The sequence below is a fragment of the Coffea arabica genome, chromosome 5e (genome assembly GCF_036785885.1).
Source record: "Coffea arabica cultivar ET-39 chromosome 5e, Coffea Arabica ET-39 HiFi, whole genome shotgun sequence".
NCBI classification, from domain to species: Eukaryota; Viridiplantae; Streptophyta; class Magnoliopsida; order Gentianales; family Rubiaceae; genus Coffea; species Coffea arabica.
The window spans coordinates 39467864-39482249 of record NC_092318.1 but is presented as its reverse complement, the minus strand read 5'-3'; the positions used below and the strand labels follow the sequence as shown (position 1 = coordinate 39482249).

Below are 14386 nucleotides of genomic sequence, written 5' to 3'. Positions count from 1 at the left end.
GGTAGTGTAGATCCATTTGCTTTATTTGTAATAATCTAAATAAAAGAGGAGTTCGAATAACACCGATAGTTGATAATATTTCTTGTGGGATCGACATCTAATATCCCCTATATTTGATAAATGATTTGTATACTTACACAAAATGGGATATTTTGGCTTTTAAAATTTGGTGTAAAGCAAAAGCCTGATCGAACCAATTCATAGCAGAAACTTTGCCAATGTTGTGGAGTAAATTGTTACGAAACATGTATAGTTTTACTACTTCAAGTGTATATTCCAAGTTGTTTTTGTCCAAAATATGCAGCTCAAAAACTTGGACAACAAAACATAATTGATGTTGCAGGAGCAATCATTGCTTGTTTGTAGGCATTTGACTTGTAAACTCAAAACATGGTTGGCATCGAGGAGGAATCATTGCTTGCATAATTTGGTACTTGAGGAGGAAACGTTTGTTCTAGGCATTTGACTCGTGGTGAAGACTTCTACTATCCCGCACTATTTCAGATAATTCCCATCACAGTTTCTAGTTTAAGTTTATACCAAAGTATTATTTTAAACAATGACCCTATGATTCTTGCTCTGATACTATGATAAAGAAGACAACAAATAGTGAAAAAATAATTGGAAGCCATCTTTGCTATATATAAGTGATAAAAGCCAACTTTGCTCAAGACATGTTGTCTATTTTTTTTAAGAAAAAAAAAATCTATAGTGCAACAACAACTTGCATTTTTCTTTCAAGCACTTCCTTAAATCCTCAAGTGTGAAGAAGCTAATTTACAACACTAGTGGAGAATGATACCTTCCTGGTAAACGAGTCATGCAACAAACACTACAATGTGGTGCTGGTGATGCACTCAATATTCCCAACCAGAATTGGCCTATTTCTTCCCCTATCTGGGGTATGGTTCTGTAATTGATGCCTCATTTACAGAGCTTGGAATTGAAATTCTTTCGGTATTAGATTGCTCAACTTCCAGCTCTTCCACAATGTTTTCCGATCCATGGCTCCGGAAAACTGCTGGACGATGTGGAGTTGGTATGGTAACAGAGCTACTATTGAGCATATTGACCACGGAAACCATTGTAGGCCTTTCACTGACACATTCTTCAACACATAGTAAGCCTAATTGGACACATTGAATGACTTCATTTTTGGCAAAAGAATCTCCAATACTTGAATCCAAAAGAGCTAAAGGTTCGCCACGTCTCCAATGCTTCCAAACCTTTTTGAAATAATACAACTTATAAGGAGTTCACACATAAAACCTTCAATTAGCTTAAATAGATATACAGGTAAATGTCAATATTCACAATAGGCAATTGTCAATACTCTCTATTTCAAGTTTAATCATATAAAAAGATTGATTAATCTTTTTTACATTGACAGTGTATACACTGTTGTCAGTGTTGGATGAACAACAATTATACAAAATTTGAATTTTAAATTCAACTTTTGCATACATGTTATGAATCTAACGATGGTAGTATATACACTGTCTGATATATGAGATTTATTCATAAAAGATTTCGAATCGCAACCTTTTTTCCCATCATTGTAGTTAAGTATAACCTGAGAAAGAAGTACAATGGTCTTTACTGAAATTTACAAGTACTCTACTTTGAGTGTGTCTACTTTGAGTGTGTGACAACGTACAAAACGAGAGAAAGAATAGCAATTATGACAAGTCTTGCATCCGACATCTAAAAATTTCCATAAGAAGCACATAAACAGAAATACGTATTTATTTAGGGCAGGTAGTTCATAAATTATCGTGCCATTTTGGTCTGGTTCACACAAAAAATGGTATTGCAAGTTTAGGTGAATTTAATAATGAAAAAGAAAAGAAAAGATAAAAGGTTGAAAATTAGGACTGCCAATATCAAATCCGGCCTCCTCCCCAGTTCTGCAAAAGCCAAAATAAAAGAAAAAAAAGTAACAACTATAGCAAAGGTTTTGCAATTTGTACTTACATAGCTTAGAAGGTCTTCGGAATCTCTAGATTGATGGAAGTCACTGCTCTTCTTGCCCGTGACAATTTCCAAAATTACAACCCCAAAACTAAACACGTCTGACTTTAGTGAGAACTGACCCCACCTTGTGTATTCAGGAGCCATATAACCACTACAAGCCACAACGATTGTTATAATCAGAACAAAGATAATCCGAATGATGCAATCAAATGGAGGTGTACATAATTTTCCATGAAAGATTCAAAGTGATATTATGTGAGAAAAGATAGTACGGGAGCAAAACTTACACTGTGCCAGCAATTCTATTTGTGTTTCCTTCAGATTGATCAACTCCACAAATCTTTGCCATGCCAAAATATATTGGACTCATATTTCCATCCAATAATATATTGCTTGCTTTGAGATCGCGATGAACAATTCTTAGACGAGAATCCTCATGCAGATAAAGAAGTCCTTTTGCTATACCTCCAATGATATTGTAACGTCTTGACCTTCAAATTATGAAGAATTACCCTCACAGACCATCGTCAACGTTAAGAAAGATGAGAATGTGTTTGTCTGGCCAAGTGACATGGAGCTACAAGAGTCTCAAGAAAATGGATCTAAAGATGCAATTGAAAAGGAAGTTGAAGTGCAAAAAATGAGACCCCAACATCAACTCATCCAAGTGAATGAATCCAATGAACAATCTCCAAATGCGGTGACATTTTCTCCATTCCTTAATCAATATTCTTATGATTCTTATTCTTCAATTCCTGTTAATAAGATTGACTTTATTATATCAGAAAATTTTGAATTTCATGACAAGAATAAGTTAAAAGTGGCGATTGCAAGATATCTTGAACCAATAAATGCATGTGAGGAAGGAGTGAATGGAGAATTCAAATTATCGTTGACTTATTTGGTGCCATTTACTAGTCCATAGAAGACCGTAACTCGTGTATTCAAGGATTACTCTATATACGAGGGTTATTAGAACTATATAAAGGATGAATCATTAAAATGAGTCACAAGATTTTATCCTCCATGAACAAATATGACAATGTCTAGCTAAAGACGTTAAAGAAAGGCGCTCATTGGGAGGCAATCCAATTTCTGTTAGTCATTTGTTCGTTTTTGTTTGTTAGTTTAAACATGTTTTCCTTGAGTTTGACTGATTTCGGATTTCAATTTTCATTTTTGATGATTGGTAGGTGTCTCTCTAACATGACGCGCCCGCGTCAAGTCGTATGGAGAGCTCATGGTCAGAAGGATTCTGGCCCTCATGACGTGCCCACGTCAAGTCACCTGAAAAGCTCTTCACTTTGTGTCTACATGACGTGCCCGCGTCATGTTTGCTGGAAAGCTAAGTATTCAAACTTTGAGAAAAAATTTTGATTTTCTTTTAATCTCTAATTTTGAATTTTGAAAGTGAATTTTATTCATAATATTGAGAAAAGAAAAAAGATAAAAAAAATCCAAAGAAAGGTTTTTTTTTTTTAAAAAAAAACCCCAAAGAAAAAACCAAAAACTATTTTGTTTTTCTTTTTCTCTTTTCTTTTCTTTCTTTTCTTTCTTTCTTTCTTTCCCTTTTCTTCCTCTTCTCCCCCGCTGCCCCTGTTTCCCTTTCCTTCTTCACTCTTTTGGCCGAAACCCTTCACCGCCGCCCCTCTATCCAAACACTAGCGCCGCCGAGCCCAGCCTTCCACCGTCGCGGCGCGTACACCAAGCGACAGCCGCACGCTGCTCATCCCTCCACCTGCTCTTCTCTCTCCTCTGGCGAGCCTAACTTACCGACTAAATCCCACGGACTGCCACCAACGTCGCCACCTCCATTTCTTCACGCACAGCCGCCGTTTCCCTCTCTCGATCTCACTGTCCGCCACCACCATCGCCACTCCAGCTGCGCACCTCCACTCCAACTCAACCCATCGATCTCACTAGCTCACATGCACCAGCTCCTGCCAATGACCGTGAGCTACCGTCGTGCGCCCCCTGCCAACGCAGTTCGCCGGCCGTCTCGCCCTTTTCTTCTTTGCCGCGTCTCTCTCCTTGCCGCGACGTCACCACCTGTCAATTTTTGACAGGTGGAGGTATTTGAATTTTTTCCTCCAATTGTATTTTTTGGGTCCTAAATTGCTAGATTTTGTGCCCTTTTTCTTAGGTTTCTTGGTCAATAAAAGTAGGGGCTGATTTGTTTAGTTTTCTCTGTCCCGTTGAGCCTAATTGTTGCTCTGCTTGGGGTTGTTTTCTGGTACTGATTGCATTGTTGAGCAATGATTGGGTTTTGACTACTTGAGGCTTTTATTTCATCTGTAGGGATAATTTTTGACGGCACTTCTGCCGGTTCCTTTGTTTGAAAGTTATTTGGATGGTAGTGTGTCTGATTGCTGAAATTTAGTGATTTGTTTAGACACTAGCACTGCTCAGAGTATGTTCGAGTGGAACTAGTGGGATGTCCATTGCTCTTTAAGTTTAATTGTTGTGGTATTTGGAGCTGAATTCTTGTATTGGTTCAATTGTTGGGGGTCCATTGCTCAGCGATTTGTATTGTTAATCTAGTGGACCGTTTCTTGTGCATTACATTGCCAAATTGAGAGCCTCAGCTGTTGTCTGTTGGCTTCACTAGAGGTTTTTCATTTGTTATTCCATTGCACTTGGTAGTCTCCATATTTCTTAAAAATTCTATTTCTGGTTGATTGAGTAGCCTCTTAGTACCTATGGCGGTGATCCCGGCCCGTCTACCTTCGCTCCGCCCCCTCCAACTCCAGGGGCTGAGGACTGGCACCAGCTCCGGACGCAGATTCAAAATTTGGAGGCTCGGATGATTAACATCGACAACAATGTGGCTGCCATGGCACAGAATTTGGCGGCATTTATGCAGCAAGCGGGTTTTCCACCCCAATCCCCGCCTCGCCCACCACTTTGACCCGATTCCAGGGGAGTTCTATTACCCATTTTCCCTGCTTTTGCTGTTTCTTTGCCACATTGAGGACAATGTGTCATTTAGATGTGGGGGGGATTAGATGGGGTGCTAATGTTTTTAGTTTTATTTTTCAGATGTTTCCTTTTTGCTTTTACTTTTTAGCTTTTAGTTACCTTGTCTATTTTTAGTTTTTGTCTAGTTTTTGCTATTTGGTGTCATTTGATGTATTTTTGTCTAGTTTTTGCTAGTTGGTGTCATTTGATGTTGGATTGTCTACTCGATGCTACTATTGTCAAGCTTTCGTAATAAAAGTATATCGAGTTGATGTGGTTGAGTCCAAGAGCATCCCTTTGGTGAATATCAGTAATTATGTAGCCTTTCTAATTTTTGATTAACTCTTCTAGGCATTGAGAATGATTGTTGGCATTTTCATGTGAATTGGTCCAGTATTAACTTTAGTTCTCCATATTTGAAGAAATGAGACTAGCAGTTGCTATTTTTGTTTTCTTTTACTATGTTATTTTGAGTTATTGTGTTATCTAGCTGTGAAATAAAGTTGATTGTACTCCGCTAGTCATTACTATTGAGTAACTAGGGGTTTTCACCTAAAGTGTCGATTCTCACGTCAAAAAGTAATAATTTCTATGAGTACGTGGTCGTATAGCGATAGGAGCTGAGTAACCGAGCTCCTTCATCTGACAAATGTTGGAATTCACGTTAAAAGGCTTCGATGGCTAGAGACTAAGTCTTTTGTGCTATTGAAAAAATAAATAAACAAATAGCGAAAAAAAAGAAGTGAAAGTTGTGTTAGTGTATGATAAAAGTCAGCTTGCCGATTTGTGAATTTAATGTTGAGATTTTGATTAATAATTGGACCATTTGGTGATAAATGTTGTGCGTCATTCCTTCTTCTTAGATTAGTTAACCTGAAATTAGAGGAGTTTGTGGTTTAGAAGCTAATCGGGGTGATGTTTCTCGGATTTTGATCACTGATGCTTGATATATGATTTTTCTTGGTATCTTGGCAATATGGGGGATGGAGCGATGACCATGGTCAAATTTTGGTGTTTGATTGCTGTTCTCATACTTGAGGACAAGCATGATTCAGGTGTGGGGGGAATTGATCGGGTGTTAATTGTTGGTCATTTTATTGTTAATTTCCCGCTTTGTCCTTACAAAATATTGTTTTAATTGTTAATATATACTTATATTTGGTATTTGGCCTGAATTACAGGAGGTGGAGCAGAAAAGTGCTAAAAAGGGAGGCCTTCTTGAGAAATATTCAATACGTGGGGAGCTTCCAAAAAGATCTACAACCATGGCCCACAATTGTGCTACAACGGAGCCCGTTTCCTGGGTTAACTAGGAGTTTTCTAGGATTAGCAATTGGAGAGATGCCGCACAACAGTAGTAGCACTTAGATAGGAAATATAGAAATAGCATAAGACTAGCACTACTTTGGAGGGGATTCTTTTAGCTTTTGACTTTTCCCGTTTTGTTTTTTAGTATCTTTTCCTTCCTTCATATGATGGGATGAAAGGAAGACATTAGATCAATCTCTGTAACTTTGCTTTTCTTTATGCCTTCGATCGAATTGAATTTGCCCATTTTTCAATCAATGGCCGCTGCTTTCTCTTCGAGTTCGTATGGGTCTTTTGCATTGGGAATGAGCTAAATTCCCTTTTCTAGTAAAGAAACAACGGATGTTTTGATTCGCCTAAAAATTGTGAGATCGATTTAATTTTATTTTTTTCTTTTATTTATTGGTATTCGCATATTCCCTGATTACAGCGCTTGTGATTGTTCAATTAATTGATTGTTTTGGATCCAGATAATTAATTAATTTAGCAACTTGATGTCAATTAGAGTGTTAAATTTGTAATTGTTTAATTGCTCTAAAATAGTGACAACTGGCACGATTGGGTTTGTGTCAGAGAAATATGCGGACTAATATAAAATAATCCTGGTAGTGCATTATTTGGTTAGAATAGGACTCCTCTAATACGTAAGGTAATTGGGGAATTAAATCTTACGGGCGTACCGAGGATTATTTCTCAATTAGAGCAGTGATTAACAGGCGTACCTTAATCACCGACACAGTAAGAAGGGGTTGACTGTCATCGCTTGTTTGGCAGTTATAACCTATTTATTAGTAAATAATTGGAATTGGCTTTGCATCGATGATCAATTAGGTGAACCATTGCTGAAGTTATTTCTTGGCTAGAGCCTTAATTATTATTCATTTGATTTTAGTAAATTATTATTTAATTTTTAGCAATTTCTTAGATTTTATTTGAATTTCTTTGATTGTCACCTTCTGCACAAAAACACCCCCTTTGTTACTGTGGATTTGAAAAAAAACATTTATCCCCAGTTCCTGTGGATTCGACCTTACTTACCACTATTTACAAAAATTAACTTTAGTTGAGCAGGTTTTTATTATTGCACAAGCTGACAACCTGTCAGAAAAATTCCCTAATTTCCAACAATAGTGGGCAAATTTAGATACCTTCCCGGTAAATGAATCATGCTTCAAAATCTACAACATAATGCTGATGATGAACTTGATATTTTCTTCCAGAATTGGCCTATTTCTTCCTTCATCTGGGATATGGTTCAGTAATTGATGCATCATTGACAGAGTTTGGAGCTGAAATTCTTTGAGTGTTGGATTGATCAACTTTCAGCTCGTCTACCCTGCTCTCCGATCCATTGCTCCGGAAAACTGCCGGACGATGTGGAGTTGGTAGGGAAACAGAACCAGGATTGAGCATGCAGACCACGGAAGCCATTGTGGGTCTTTTACTGGCATCTTCTTCAACACAGAGTAAGCCAACTTGGATGCATTGAATGACTTCATTTCTGGCATAAGAATCTCCAATGCTTGAATCCAAAAGAGCTAAAGTTTGGCCGCGTCTCCAATGGTTCCAAGCCTTTTCGAAATAATCCCACTCATAAGGTGTACATTCTTAAAAACTTCAATTAGGTAATGTCAATATTCACAATAGGCAATAGTCAATACTCTCTATTTCAAGTTTAATCATATAAAAAGATTGATTAATCTTTCTTACACTGACAGTGTATACAAAAGATTGTGATGATGTGTGACAAATGTGATGCATTAGGAGGTGAAGTATCCAAAATTAAAGTTTAAGAACTAAAGTTTGAGTGCGTCTGTGGTTTAAGGGTCTAAACTAGAATTCACACCAATTAAACATTTGTCTAGAGGCAATTTGTCCGTCATTTCCATAAAATGGCAAGTCAAGTAAAATAGAACAAGATCACATGAAACAACAAAAAATTACTATAAGTATGTCTAGATTGAACCCACCAAAGAGAAAGTAGTCAAGGCTTTTGTTGGCAACAAATTCATAGATGAGTATCTTTTCTTCTCCTTCCAGGCAAAATCCCAATAGCCGAACTAGATTTCTGTGTTGAAGCTTTGCAACTACTACAATCTAATTTTTAAATTCTTCTGCACCTTGCACTGAGCTCCTTGACAGCCTTTTAACAGCTACTTCTTGTCCATTACCAAGTACACCCTGATTAAACATGCATACTAGAATTTAATTGAAATATTAAATGTGTAGATATTCAAATTCACAAAAGCAAAATATTTCATGCAAAGACCTTGTATACACGACCAAATCCACCTTCGCCAATTTTGTTATCCACAGAGAAGTTATTTGTGGCAATTTGAATTTCAGTTAAGCTATACTGTAAGGATTCGGCTGTTAAGATTTCAGCAACTCCATCTACACCAGGGATAAGCAACTTCACTCAATTTATTAGTTCAAAAACCTCTGAGGTTTCCTGTAATTGCAATCAATAAACTTTACCACTTGTTTCCGGTGCCATTGCAACATAACTCTTCCGCAATCTTCTTTTCAGGAAAACTAAAGCCATGACAAATAGCACAACAGCAACCCCAATTAATGGGACAGCAATTGAAAAAGCTGCTCGCGGGGGGCTTCGCCCTTTGCCTGGATGAAAGTTAGTTTAATTTAGCTTCGAAAGTCAGCTGATCATAGGAGATCAAGTTTATTAAACTTCGAGGCAGAGTCACTCTGAGACAGCCTTACATAGACAAAAAGCTAGAGTTGAGATCCTCTCTATTACTTTCTCACCTTTTATGTGCCTAAATTTTTCATAACAGTCTATTTATGTCAATAATTTTACTTCCACAAGTAGATCAACATACTTAAAATTCATTCTCATTTATGAATTTTTTGTCATTCAATTTGTACAAAACACTTTGACGGTGCAATATGGGCCAAAATTATATTTTAAAAAATGTCAAGTTTGATCCAATAGTAAAATTTAATCAATTTAATTTGAATTTTTTAATATACTTTAAACAACACCAGAAATATAATTTGGATGACCTTTTATTTCAAACATAGTATTATAACCATGTTTACTTAGGTGTAATGGAGAAAAAATTTTCTTCAATTAATGGAGAAGAGCCTAACCCAAAAAGCTATGCAAAAACACATTATTTGAAAGATTTTTTTTTCAAATATTCTTTAAAAGTTTTTCACTACCTTGGTCTCACATGCTTCATGTTGATGGTAAATGAAGAGAGATTTTCATCATCAATTTTCAATATTATGGATTAGTATTAAGAAACTCCCCTGAGGTTTGAACATACACAAGCTTAACTGTGTTTGGACCAAATTACGACTACAAATTGTAAGCGAGGCTGTCCAGACCTAGTGATTATAAAGAAATGACAACAATGGCAAATATTTTGAAAATAAAACCAAACAAATGAGATTGCCTTTTTAGGCCAAAGAATTGCTATAGAAGAAAAAAGGTCGAAGAAAATTAATTACGAAAATTAAGAAGAGAGACAAATCACCAAAAATTCTTTAGCCTATGCACTTGCAGCCTTGTGTAGAAGTGCAAATCCTTATTTCTTATTGGGTAAAAAACAAAAAAACCCCTGTGGTTAACCTAATACACAGAAAAGCCCCCCATAGTTTCAAAATATACAACACAACCCCTCATGCTTTGAACTAAATTGTAAAGGTGACGGAATCTGTTAAACTTAACGGAAATGGACGAAATGACCAAAATGCACTGATATAATTAAGCAAAAGACAGCTCAAAAAATTCGATCGGACAAGAAATCCAACAAAGGGACCAAGGCAATGGGTGACTAGTTTAACCAATCAGTCATTGGTTGAACTAGTGGGTACTAAATTAATATTTACAAATATAAAATAGCAATAAAGTACTTTTAGATACTAATTATTATACTTTGAAAGATATACAGTGAACATACAAATACTAATAGAAGATTTAATTTCATTTTACTGTACTTGTACATAAATAAATAACACATTCAAATATAGAACAAAATTGTATCACTTATTTTCAAAGGTATAGCATCATTTTTATTATTTTATCTTTCAAAAAATAAAATAATTTTTAACAACTCAAATATTGTAAGTTTGAAAGTCAAAAGAATTAATTTTCTAACAAAAAAAGTAAACAAGTTTATTTAATAAAACATTTAATTATCAAGTAAAAACTAAGCAAGTAGTAAAAGTTTTTACACATTTAAGTGGAAATCCAACATACAAATCTAGTAAAAATTATATTACACTTTATTTCAAAAACAATGATCCACAATTGTATTAAAAAAAAGAACCCAATCAACTGGAAAACCGAACGGGCTCTGATTGAACCACCATGTCAAACAGGTTTGATCGGACCAACTCATTCTTCAATCAAATTGGAAATCCTTTCGGCCGGATGGTCAAGTCATTGGTAGGGTTGTAAACGAATTGAACCGCTTACGAGCAACTCAATTCAAAGCTCGACTTGAGCTCGATGTGTTGCTCATGATAACTCGAGCTCGATCAACATCAAACTTGAGGCATGCTCAACCTAATCAAGTCGAATTCGAATTTGAACTCGAGTTCAAAACTATTCAACTCGATAGTTCATGAGCCAACTCAATTATATATATATATATTATTTTTTATTTTAATAGTAAAATTACATATATATCCCTAATATTTTACATATATATCCCTAATATTTTAGTTCATGAGCCAACCTCCTCGTTACCAAAGCAGAAAGCACAACTAAGGTAAAATTGCGATTTTGAAACCACAAGAGGTTAAGAGGCAAAACATTAAACCATGAAGAAGTACCATTAATTTACTTATTTAATATCAGATTTTAAACTAGCAAACAAATTATATTGCACTATAACGGAAAATCTTTCACATGCGTACAATACATCCTCGATCTTCTTGAATGTCTTTGTCTAAAATTGGAAAAACTAAAATGGATTCTTCTTTGCATTATGCCATAGAAAATTCATTTTTTTTACGTAATTTTGCAATCAATACCGCCCATAATATAACTCATGTACTATTTTAGTTACACACAAAAGTTAAATTAAAAATACCAAACTTTTTCCATTTGATTAATCATTGCAAAATTTTCCATGAACTTGAGCCCTTTTACACTATGTAAATGTTTATAACAAATTGAATGCAAAAACTTTCTCAAATGCACTTAATATTCATGTATGCTGATCAACCAATCAAAATAAAATTATAATATAAGTATATGATTTTTAAAAACCATATAATAGATAAATGGATAGATAACTAAATAAAAACGTAATGCACGTCAGGCCATCACAGTTAAAGGGATTCCGTAATGACCATAACAATTCTACTTCAACATATATTCAATAGTTATTACAGTGCTAATGCTTGCAAAAAGACTAAATTTACTGTCCTAAGAAGTATGACCACTTAAAATCTTCCATAAATTACAAATGATGATGCATGTGATCAGTAAGATGTGCTGATGCGGAAATCTTACTGTTACGTATTCAACTAAAATTTGACTTAGAAAATTCATTAAGTTACGTGGTGGTCTCCTTTCGTTTGAAAGTGAATTCACACCCATCATCCTATATTTACATATTCTACTAACTTCAATAATATTAATTCCAATAACAAAGGTATGAATTTAAAATGAAGGATGTAAATTTAGTGCTTTTCATTTTCGACCTAGAATTTACTACAAACAAGAAATTGTAAGAATTAAGATTGTATTCAACACCAATTCCAAGAAGAGACGGCCATAGCAAGGCTGCAGAACTTACCTTCAGTGGAATTAGGAGGAGGACCGCCAGGAGAGTTTGGCGAGGCAGAGGATACATTATCATAGAAGCTGGAGACCTCATACCTCAGATTACAGCTTGGATAAAGTACTCTCCCTCCCTGCTTCTTGGAACAGCACGCGGGTACATCCATTATAGCCTCTCTGAGGCAACTTTTGCAGTCATAAGGGGATAGATCTGGTGTGCACTGCGTAAGGGTATACAATCTCTTTTGATCAGTGGAATAATTGCCTTCTTGGACAGCAAACTTTTTGCCCATGGTATGATTTGCAGCCTCATCCGCAGCGTTATGCAATAAATTGATCAATACCATTTTGAATTTGTCCCAGTCAGGTCCAGGGACATCGAATGGATTGCGCCTAGTCACATTCTCTCCCAAATCAGCCTTGGAGAAGATCGTCTGGTCAGAAAAACGTACCAAGCACTCGTCATACCAAACAATAGCAGCTGTTTGATTTGGGCACTCATGAAGTAGTCGTGTGTGGGCATCTGCGACGCATTCTTTGCAAACATCAGTGTGGACATCACCTCGACAGAGAAAGAGGCCATAGACCTTGTTTGAAGGGTCATCGCCAGTACTGAAATTATAGAAGCCATTGTTGTCTGTCCGAGATGCATGCGAAGACAGATTGTAAAGCAAGAAATTCAGATTGGCTCTGTAAATGCTGCCGGAAGGACTGTTAGGATTGTATGTAATATTTCCACAGTAAGAGTCAAGATAGTTCCAGGGGTCTGTGTCGTTGGAAGTGGAACAACAATATTCAATGGTATGGAAGCTAAGCAAACAAAGCATGTAATATTTGAAGTGGAACAACAAATTTCTGGAGATCATTTCAAAGGAAGGCATCAAAAGAGTAAAAGGCTAACAACCTACAAACTAGATTGGTAGATTAGGAGCCAAATTAAGTATTGTTTGAGGGATCATGAAAGTTGTATAAGCCAGGAAAACTTATGGCCTGGGAAAACTTGACCTTGGCAAGTCTTACAACCAAGTCGCCTGGTCGTGAACCATCAGCTGACTGGCCTGTAACCAAGATTCTCTAGTCAGTAGATGCTAAAGGTATCGAACAACGTCACTTGTGGAGGATAATTGGAATTTGACTAATGCTGAGAAGAATAAAGTGGACCCAGACTGAATCCCTACCTAGTAGTTCAGAGTTCATACTGGTCTGAGAAAGAGTTCTCTAGATACAGTTAAAAGGATAGATTATACATAATCCCCCGTGGATTCACTTGTTGTCACATAAACGACCTAATATTGCTAAATACCCACATAAATCTCATGTGATTTCATGTAAAGTGAAAATTGGAAAGAAAATAAATCCCATAATATTTTTAGTTACTAGTAGTGTCCTTATTTAAGCATACTAAATCAATCAACACTGTAACCACCGTACATAAAATCATACGAGAATAATGTGGATAAAAGCAAAAACTATTGAGGGCTAAATTGAATATTCATGCAAATCGTAGGGAATTTAAATAGATATTTTGATTTTATCACACACGTTTTTATGTATGGTTTAATCAGTGTAACTATTGGTGCTTCCTGTCCATTTTTCATATTACATGAAACCACAGGAGGTTACATAAATATTTTGAAATCCTAAAGGGATCATGTTCCAATATGAAAGATTATTTTTGTTGTGTTGGGGGGGGGGGGGGGCTGGGTTTAATTTAACCTAGTTAAATCATGTAAAGTCTGTCGCATTTTCGTTATTGGATTGAAACTTCCAATAATTTTCGTTGTCGAAAATACAATTTGCAATATATATTAGTGTCTTCACCTTTTTGTCCAACTTGTTTACATTTCATAGACTTTTCTTTTTCTTTGGCTATAGTGGGAATATCACGAGATAAGCATTAAATCAAAAGGCCCTACAACGAAAGAAATACCTGTCCAATTTATATTATCAATTTCATACTCCATGTGCTTGTCGGCATCTCATTTATGTTAAAATTAACTTTTCAAGATTGGTGTTCTGTTTATATTGTTTTTTGTTCGTGATTTTATATCTAATTCAGTATTTTTGTTGTCAAAATCACCCAATCTTACAACATATGTATATTTTGGAGTACACATTTGTGTTGTTCATAAGATGCTTGTATCTAGTTTAGATATTTATTCTGTTTAGTAATTATTCTACGACCTATTAGTGTTTTAGTTTCATAAATGCTGCAATTATCAAATGTGAATAATTTTTATTGTTTTAGTTATTATTAACATTTATGATTGTCCAGAAAGGGAAAAGAAGAACAGATTTTTGTAAAAAAAAAAGGACTTAGAGGAAAAGGGTTTTTCAAGAATGAAAAGGAACAAGTATTTTCTTGCTCCACATTGGAACTTTAGCAAG

The 14386-nt window shown here is 35.7% G+C and overlaps 1 pseudogene; it reads right to left on the bottom strand.

Annotated features, from left to right (window-relative positions):
* Positions 1–648: 648 nt before the first annotated feature.
* Positions 649–13061, bottom strand: LOC113687318 (cysteine-rich receptor-like protein kinase 10; annotated as a pseudogene).
* Positions 13062–14386: the final 1325 nt, after the last annotated feature.